The sequence below is a fragment of the Symphalangus syndactylus genome, chromosome 21 (assembly GCF_028878055.3).
Source record: "Symphalangus syndactylus isolate Jambi chromosome 21, NHGRI_mSymSyn1-v2.1_pri, whole genome shotgun sequence".
NCBI lineage: Eukaryota > Metazoa > Chordata > Mammalia > Primates > Hylobatidae > Symphalangus > Symphalangus syndactylus.
Window position 1 is genome coordinate 36,684,618 of NC_072443.2, and position 10,209 is coordinate 36,694,826.

Consider the following 10,209-nt stretch of genomic DNA (forward strand, 5'->3'; position numbering starts at 1 on the left):
ACCAAATGATAGACAGTGTTCTCCATTTCTTAGAAATGAGGAAATAAAACCACAAAATGTACAAAGTCAGATCTAAAACCCATACCTTTTTGTCCAGACTTTTCTTCTAAAGTTCTGCAGTTATACCCAGATGCCACAGAAACATAGGATCTTAGAGGGGAAGTAACTTAGGTAAGATTATCTAATCTAAACTCCTCCTTTTACAGATGAGTAAATTAAGGTGTAGGAAAGCTAAGTACCTAAAACCTAGTATTAGAACACAGATCTTCTGGTTTTGGGTCAGTTAGGTTTCTATAATGGCAGTATTTCATAAACAAATTCTAGTGGGTTTTTTTCCCTATCACTGTCCTGAAAGAGGAAAAAAATTTAGAACCATTGTCAGACCTTTAGTTTTTTTCAGTTGTTTAATTATGAAATAAAGGGAAATAAATTGTTGAAGTTGAGACTGGGCACATACGAGTTCAAACTCAAGAGTCTTTTATATGTTTATACCAACTCTGTGGGAGAGACGGGGGAATAAAAGCATTCTCAGTTACAATAATGAATATATTCTGTTTATCTACTGCCCACCTCCTGGATATCTCAAGCATTTCATGGATGGTGCTGCGTCTGTAAGCAAGGATGGACAAATGTGTCCAGAACAAGCTGTTGTAACTATTGTGAGGCCCCGTCTGGAACAGAAGGTGATTCAAGCTCTTCCTTTGATTGGAATCTTTCATACTTTGGTTTTCAGCATTCTGAGCTAGGAAACATGTGAATACTGAATTTCAACAGCTATCTCATTTCACCTGATAGTACTTTTCTTTGCCTAGGCAAAGTAAAAGAACAGTTTAACCTGCATCACAAACTTCAAAACAGTTGTAGCTACTCCTGGAAAGAGAGAGATAGGAGGTTGCCCATGCTTCAACATCCTCTGGATTTTGAGCCAGAATGAAAAAAAGAAGAAATAACGCTTGAAGTTCTAACAAAGTCTGGGCCCACAGTCTCAGATCCTCTGAGTGACACAGCAGAAAGGAAAGAGGACCCTATGCGGTCATGAACCACATCGTCTGATTGAATAATTGGTGCTTATTTCTGGGTCTTCAACTTGGCCATCTAACAGCTTGCATGTGCTCCATTTATAGTCCTCAGGCAAATTCTTTAAGCTTTTGGGTTGCATTTTTCATTTCCATTGGTTATAAATAATAGGTCAGGACACATGTCTTGAATAGCCTAAGATCTAAAACATATGTTTGTGCAATGAGACCACAGAGGTAGAACTATAGAACCTGAAGCCAATTTTATTTTTAGAAGAGACTTTAGTTGTCTGTTCAACATATTTATTTTAAAAGTAATTTTTGTTCATCCAATATGTCATGCTGTTAAGAAACATACCAGATAAGAAGGCCAACCTCCTGCCCTCCAGGAATACATAATATCATTCCTCAATGCCCCTTCTTCATGCTCAAAGAGTACCAGCTTGAAGAACTGGAGGTCCCAGAAAAGGTAATAGGAGTAAGGTGAAGTTGAAGGGGAGCACGCTTTCCCTTCAGTCAGTCTCAAGCCAGTGAAAAATCCCTACCAATTTTCTTCAGGCCCTTCAGCAGGAATGTAGAATAGCTGTATGGAACTCTCAACTATCTGGTCTAATTTATAAAAGTGTTCCTTTGTTCCCTCTGAGACTGCAGTTCTCCTATCTGCACACACACTTTCCTGACTCTGCAGCAGAAACTTAGTTACAAGACCCATTTCTTAGGTCACCCTGTCTTCCTCTTTGGGTGAAGAAGTTTCCTTCTTCTCAGATATTCCTCCAGTGAATTTCATGTCATTCTTCACTAATTTTGCAGACACTTTCCTGCTTCGTCTGTAAATTTCTGGTCCTAGAACAATTCCACTACTACTTCTTCTTCTTCTCCTTCTTCTTCTTCTTCTCCTTCTTCTTTTCTTTCTTCCTCTTGTTCTTTCTTCCCCTTTTCTACTTTCTAGAAAAATAAGATCTAAGAGGCAATGATCTTGTGGAACAATCCTGAGTTAGGATCTTGACTCCGCCACTTAATAATTGGAGTTTCAATGTTCTTGACTGTAAAATAGATTAAAACGTTAACACCTACCTGCCTCAGCAGATTGAGGAAATGATTAAGGTATATGAAGCAGATGCCTCTGTAAGTATTGGCTCCAGTCTCCTTTTCAAATCCCAAATTGTTCTTTTAGGCTATATACCATCCAACTCCGGTCTGTGGTCATCTTTCTTACTTTTAAAAAAAGTTTTCTTGGCTTTAATCCCTGAATTTCTCCCTGGACCAATTTTCTCTCTCCTGTGAGCATTGCCTTCAGTTGGCCGAGCCAGCTTTGTCTCCAGTGATGTTCAGCCTTCCCACCACTACTCCCACCACTAGATTGTTGTAAACTGTAGATCATAGGACCATCTTCTAAGACATCCCCATCATATACCTCCTACAGGTCCTGTGATATGTTGATTAGTTGCTTCTTTATTGAGATGGATAAAAAGGGAACCCTGATTTGCAGTGTGGTGTAAGTATTCTTACTACGTCCTACTTCCAGCTACCAATGGTTTAATGATCAGCTTACAAATATCCTGAATATTTAATAATAAATCTTTCAACCTATCAAGAGCTGGCTCCAGCATACAGCTGGCACAGGTTCCAGCTAAATGTTCCTCTTGGTTCAAAGGGATCCCCTTATAACTCTGTAACTATCAAATTTCACAGGACCTTCTACTATGTCTTGCCTCCACACTTAGTTTGTAGCCCATTTGCAGTGCCGAAATGATTGGCATACCATTGAACTCAGCAAATTCCTCAGCTTTTCCTGGACTAGAACGCCCCTCACATCAGATGGTAAACCATTGTCTCTGCCCCCAAGAATTTAGTCACTGGGACGGATTTTCTTTCTTTTCTTCTTTTCATCTTAAATGTGATGTTATTTATTTAAACCCAAAGAGACACATGCTGTAGGCTGTTTGTGTCCCCCTAAAATTCATGTGTTGAAATCCTAACCTCCATTGTGATAGTATTAGGAGGTAGGGCCTTTGGGAGGTGACTAGGTTCTGAGAGCAGAGTCTCTTCTTATAAAAGAGACTCTTATAAAAGAGACTCTGTAGAGCCCCATTGCCCCTTCTCCTGGAGAGGACACAGCAAGAAGATGGCTGTCATGAACCAGGAAGCAAGCCTTCAGACACTGAACCTGCTGGATTCTTGCTCTTGGGCCCCCAGAACTGTGAGAAATAAATTTCTGTTGTTTATAGCCACACAGTTTATGGTATTCTATTATAGCAGTTATAGCAGCCCAAATAGACTAAGACAGACACATGTACAAATAATTTTACTTACAGCCAAGAAGGAGAACCCTGTCAAAATTCTCCCCATTTCTCAGTTGATCTTGTGAGAGCAGCAGCAGAATGAGAAGAAACTGAGTTAAACTCGTCAGAGTTAAACAAGAAAAAGACTAAGACTTGTCCTAAAGCATGCAAAACAATGATCTTGATCTTTTAAGCATCATTGTCTAAAACTGCATGATGAAACACAATTCTTGATGAAAAGAATCTAATACTTTAAAATACTTTAAAAACTTTCCAAACAGCCAAATGATGCTCAAAAACAGCATATCTTCTTAATTTTCTAGTTTCTCATTTTATTCTGACAATTTTTGGAAAAGGATCAGGAAGTATCTTTCAATAAAGAAATTCCAAATTGGCTTTAGTTGAAAAAAATTCTTGACTCTTTTTGTGACACATTTGAATTTCTGGGTTTTGTTTAATCATTATAATTTAATGGATTCAACAAAGCTTTAGGGCTTCAAATCAAGTGATTATGATAACCTCCTTTTTGTCTATATATCCCAGAGTCACATGGGTAGTGGATCCATTTGAATCCACTACCTTTGTGAAATGAACTAGATAATTCACAAATTTCTATTTTGCTTTGGCCTAAGTCTGCCAGCTTCCAGTGATCCTCTCCTCCTGGTGTTCATGCCCCAATGTAATTCTTTTCTACACTGATTAGGAATGACTTGTGTTACCAGTAGAATACTGTACAGAAATAGAAATGGTGTGGTTTTTTTTTTTTTTTTTTTTGAGATAGTGTCTCACTTTGTCACCCAGGCTGGAGTGCAGTGGCACAATCTCTGCTCACTGCAGCCTCTGCCTCCTGGGCTCAAGCGATCTTCCCACCTCAGCCTCCTGAGTAGCCAGGCCTATAGGCATGCACCACCATGCCCGGATAATTTTTCTTTTTTAATTTTTATAGAGATGAGGTCTCACTATATTGCCCAGGCTGGTCTCAAACTCTTGGGCTAAAGCAATCCTCCTGGCTCGACCTCCCAAAGTGCTGGGATTATAGGCGTAAGCCACTGCACCTGGTTGAAATATCATTTAAAAAAATATTGCAGCTTCTACTTTCCTCTCTCTTGGATCACTGACAGCTTCCACATCATGAGAGCCCCATGAGAGCATTCAAACAGCCCTATGGAGAGGTCTGTGTGGCAAGGAACAGAAGTTTCCTGCCAACTCTAGGCATCAACTGTCAGCACGTGAATAAGCCATCTTTGAATTGAATCCTGAAACCCAAATCGAGCTTTCAGATGACTGCAGCCCCAGCTGACATTTTGACTGCCATGTCATGAGAGCTCTAGAGCCAGAACCATACAGCTAAGCTGTCACTGAATTCCTGACCCATAGAAACTGTGAAATAATGCTTGCTTTTATTTTAAGCTGCTAAATTTTTAGTTAATTTGTTATGCAGCAATATAAAACTAATACATTTAGGTAGAAATTTAAAACCCAATATTAAGCGAGCCAGTGTTTTATAAGCCTCTCAGGGTCAGTAGGTGCAAAAAGATTCCACTTTAATCCTTGTGATAGACAATAGTTTTTAAGATCCTCTTGGCCTTTGAACTCCCCTTCACTGTTTATGAATTCTCTACCTTCTGGGTCTTGGTGAGAGGCTGAGCATTTTCTTTCATCCTGGACCCAGAAAAGGCAAGATGTGCACTTGCCAACCTAGGATCTTGAATCAAGCAAGAGCTAGTGATGCAAACAGGTGGACAATGAGAGGTGGAGCAGTGTCCAATGCCCAGTGGTCATAGTGACAGTAGAGTAAGCTACAACCACAGAGATTCCATGAGCTACCTTATATTCCTCAATCAATGTGTTTTGTGCTTAAATCAGCATCTTCTGTGTGCATACTACATCATGATGGGTGCAACTGAAGTCACAATAGAAGAATCAAACACATCAAACGACTGTTGTCAACAGTAACTACCTAAGAGAGAGGATGACCTCATTCTGGCCAGTTGAATCTGTCTTCAAAAGCACAAGTTAATTGACAGGAAGAAGCTGAATCACAATATGGAAAAATAAAGGTTAAAAGGCACCGTCTCTAAGAGAAACCATTAGAGATAAGCATCAGTACACCTGGAGTCTGAGATCCTCATGCACTGGTGATTTAAGAATGAAATGTTTTACAAAGTCCAAGTTATTTTCCTTCAGTAGCTCTACATTTAAATTTGTATTAACTTACCAAAAATAATTTCAAACCTTTTATGAACTTCAAGAACAGCAGGCATCAAGATATGAAAAACAAAATTAATTTTAAGTGAATACTAGTTAGAGCAATGACACTTAGAAAATAAAATTTAACTTGCACACAATTTAATATGCTTGGAATTGAAACCAGCTACAAAAGTCTGAGATGGTCATAAATCTCAGATTTTTATATTGTTTTCCCAAATAATTAAGAAGGAATAGCCATGACAGAACTTGAATTTAATGTTTCATCTTTCTCCTCATATGCCTTTGATTAATTTTTGGGTTACAAATTCTCATAAATTTTGATATTTAGGCTGCTAAACAGATCTGTAGGCAGGCCAGAGAAATACTACAGGAAGAAGAAACAAAAGTGCAGAATCACAGCTTTTTGCAAACAGTGTTTGGCCAGCTGCATCCCAGCCTCATTTGGATCTACTCTTAGTAGCCTGTCAGCTCTAACCTCAGTCCCTCTCCATGGCCTTAGCAACCCCTACAACTCTTGCTCTACCTTTTGGCAAGAAAGTATGTTGGATTGTTTTACTTTTCATTTTTTGGAAATACTTATTCTTAATAACACAGAATGCACGAATACATTCTTGGTACAAAATTCAAACATTACAGAGCAAGCCCCTCTTCACCACCACCCACTGTCAATGTTTGCAACCTTCCAGACATCTTTCCAGGTTCATATTAAACTATATACATACAGGTGTAAAAGCCTAGCCTCAACTCTGATTTGTAAGAAAAATTATTAATATTTAGAAGATGTATTCTAGCTTCATGAAAAAATTACTCCCAGTCCATCAACCCCTTCTATTCTCCCTTCCATCATGGTTGCATCTAAATTTGGTAATGGTTAGAAAAGTATCTGGTCCTCTAAATCATCTGCGCCATAGGCATTTAGGAAGAAAACTCTTGTTCCCATCTTTTCAGCTGTTTAGAACTGGAGACTACCTTTGCCACATTAAGGCTGGAAGAGTAAAAATCAGTCTTCTATCTGTAGTGCTATTATAGCAAGAGAATTCCTGCAATGCCATCCAGGTTCTTATCTGCTAAAACTCCTTTGGGGTCTTTCACTTTCTGGGTACTGCCTGGGAGAGATAGCTTCACTCAAAGGAATCCACAGTCCCATTGCTTGCTCCATTTGTCCTATCCTGTCAGTTCAAAGAATTTTTGTTTTGTTTTGCTTTTTAGGCTTGGGAGTAGGATGGGAGAGAAGACTCAGAATTCCCTCTGTTCCCCTAAAGCTTGAATGCTTTTAAAAAGCAGAGGTAGGAAGAGACATGTAGGTGATATTTCCACCTTGTGTCCACTTACATCTTTCTGCTGAGGTAATGCATCTAGAATAGCCACATTAGAAACAGGAGGGAATGAGGAGACAGTGAAATTATTAGGATAATATTACAAAAAGAAATCATTTTGTACTTATTCTACATGAATTATATCATCCTATATGAATTATTCTGTAAATTTCTTTTTCTTCTTATCAATATGCCTTGGTGAGTTTTCTATGTTGTTATATACAGTTCAACATTATTCACTAAATAACAATTTATTGAGTCCCTATAGTACACCTGGCAGTATCTACTGGGGGCTCCCTATATGCCACTGGAGAAATGGGCTACATCTCTATTCTCATCAGTCTTACATTTTAGAGAGAGAGCAAGATAATAGCCAAATAAGCATGTGCATAACTAATATAATAACATGAAGTGATAGGTGCTATGAAGACAAAGAAAGTGGGTGAAAGGATATAGGCAGGAGTGGTATTTCAGTCAGAGAAGGCCACTCTGCTGAGGCAAACTCATTGCTTTTCACTGTTTTATAGCATCACATTACGCTAAAAAAGGATATTGGGGTTTATTTCCCATTGTTTTTGGCTATTACAAGTCATGTTGTAATATTTACCTCCTCGTGCACACAGACAGTAGTACTTTGAGTAGACCCTGAAAAGTGGAATTAATAGGTCATATTTGCAAACTGCTCTCTGAAATGTATGTGCTAACTTGCACTCCCATCAGAAACTGCATGTTCTCTACACCTCTTTTAGTAGTTAATACTATCAAAATTATTAATTTTACCAATGTGATGTATGAAAAAATGATATCTCAGCTATTTTTAATTGGCACTTCTTTTATTACTCTTTAGTTTGAATATCACTTCATATGTTTATTAAACATTCATTTTTCCTATCTTGTAAAATGACATTTTATTTCCTTTGCCCATGTGTTTATGGGATTTTCTGTCTTTTTCTTTGGATTTGTTGGCATTCATGTATTCAATTTGTCTTACATATGTTGCAAATATTTTATCTAATTCTTTGTCATATAGAACTTTATTTATTCATGTCACTGAATGTATCCATGTATCCCTTTAGTGGTCATATATTTCTCAGTTCTTGAGTTTTTAAATTCAAATTCAGTGTATGTTAAGTATTCCCTATATATAAGACATTGTGCTAGGCAGTTTGAAAGACATCAAAGTAAATGAGATATGGTGTTTGCCCTCATGAATCTCACAACTTAGTGGTGGAGACACATGAAAACAAATACCTGTAAAGCCTAGGGCCTTGATCATCCAGAAAATACCATAAAAAGAATTGCTATGGTAGAGCAATGCCTAAGTCAGAACCAGGCACCTAGGAAGTTTTCACAGATGCAGTAGCTCTGAAGAGAAAACAGCCTTTTGTAAGACATGGGTGAGAATAAAGACCTTCATCTTAGGAGAAACAGCACAAGCCAAGGCAGAATATGCAGTAAGGAAAGGATAGAGAGAAATTTCTAAGAAAGCTGGACAGTGGGTGTGTGGTTAGGAATAAAAGGAGGGTGGTAGAGAACAGACTGAAAAGGTAGGATGCAACTATTTAATCTTTTACCCATTAATAAGAAATATTGATATATTCCACACTTCCTAGTCTTTTGGAAAAGTAGTCATTAAAGAAAAGAACAATTAACTGTGAGAAGTTAAGCACAAAGCTGGAGTGATTGGGTGAACACAGATAGCCTCGCTCTAGTGTTCGATGACAGCTGAAGATGGATTGTCACACAGCCTGTGTGTGTGTGTGCACTGCTGGTGGATCTGCTGGTTTCTACCTGGCCAGAGCCTTTGCCCAAGAACAACTGCAATTTGCAAGTCTTCTTAAATCTGTTTTACCATCCTGCAGAGATAAGAGTTGGATAATTTATGCACTATGACTTCACAGTCCTCTGGGGAGGCTGCCAAGGAAAGTATGTTTTGGATAGAAATCTGAAAAAAAGCAAAAAAAAAAAGTAAAAACCTAAGCCCAGTTTGGCATAGGGCTAAGGTTTCACATCCAACTCCTCCCTAGGATCTGCCATTTAATCATCCTCCAGGATGCAAGGGCTGCCATGGGTTACTGGGGATAGCGATTAGGCATCCTTGGGCCGCATCAGCAAACACCCTCTCCTGATAGGCAGTTGGAAAGTAATGGGATTTGGGTTTTACTTGTGAGAGAATGGTGGAAAATGTTACAAACAGCTGACCTCCTTTGCTCCTGCTGAAATAGCAGCCTTCCTCTGCACATTTTTATGTTGCTTTGGGGAGAGTGACAAAAGACAGATGCTTCTTGCTGGAATGCCAGTTGCTTAATCATTCTTTCTGGTCCCAAGACATTTACTGTAGCTTCTTGGAGCTGACATCTTGGGCCGCTCCTTGGTTTTCAACGTCTTGTAAATTGTGTTGCAATTTTCCATTACATGGAATATGGGAAAGTTTGTGGGAGAGTTTTTTTGAAGGTGTTATGTCGCAGACGGTGTCCTCAGGCAAAAAGCCTTAAAGTTGGGAGTGCAGGAATTGCAAATAAACTGTAAGCTCTGCAGTGAGACACACACACAAAAGACCTGGTCTGGCTCCTGTCTCCCACACAGCTTCACTCAGGTCCTCAGAAGTGTTTATGTCCATTCCAAGGCTCGGCAGTAACATCTGAGATTAATCTTCCCAACAACATGACCTGACCACACAGTGCCCATGACAGAGGAGACCTGCTTCCTCTCCAGGTTCTGTGGCCTCACGGCACCCAGGAAGCAGCATGGTAGATAAAATGTCCTTCAGAAGTATAGTAAACTCTCATCTTAGCCACAGACTGCCCTCCTCAGCAGGTCTCTTGCTGTCTGTTTTCAGAAAGATAACATTAAGGAGAAACTGAAAAGTTTTGATGTAGTCAGGCATTTTTATTATGTTAAGAAACAAGAGTAAATGATTAGTCTCATAATCACATACAACCTGTTTCCCAGGAGGATGGCATGCTTAGGAACAGGCAAATCATGACAGTGATTTGGAAAGATATTCATACTTTTTTCCCTTAAAAGTCATAACATTTGGTTGAACTTCACGATTCCTCTTGTTTTAGTGTTATCTTGTTAAATTTACTTTTTCTGAATGTGAGCCTGTGAATGTTTTTTGTCACCCTCCTGTCATATTTACAAATTCTCTTGATTAGCCCCATGACCTCCTTCCCCTGTGCAGAGATGCTTATTTCTTTCCTCCCTGGTGACTATTATACTCTGAAGAGCTCTCTTCTCAACATGTGGGAGCTTCAAACTGAAGAAGTCACAGCTAAAAATGTTGTATCCGTGTGTTGGCCCCCCGTATCTTAGGGAGAAGAGACATTCTAGGGAGGAACACATCAATGTGTGCATGAGGAGCATTCGGAAACAGGTAGGATG

At 39.0% G+C, this 10,209-nt stretch overlaps 1 long non-coding RNA gene across 1 annotated transcript in view; it reads left to right on the forward strand.

Annotated features, from left to right (window-relative positions):
- Window positions 1–10,209, forward strand: part of LOC134735444 (uncharacterized) — a 17,555-nt gene continuing 7,346 nt past the window's right edge. Inside the window, exon 1 of the long non-coding RNA XR_010118559.1 lies at window positions 1–171. This is a non-coding gene — a long non-coding RNA (uncharacterized lncRNA). The remainder of the gene's footprint in view (window positions 172–10,209) is intronic.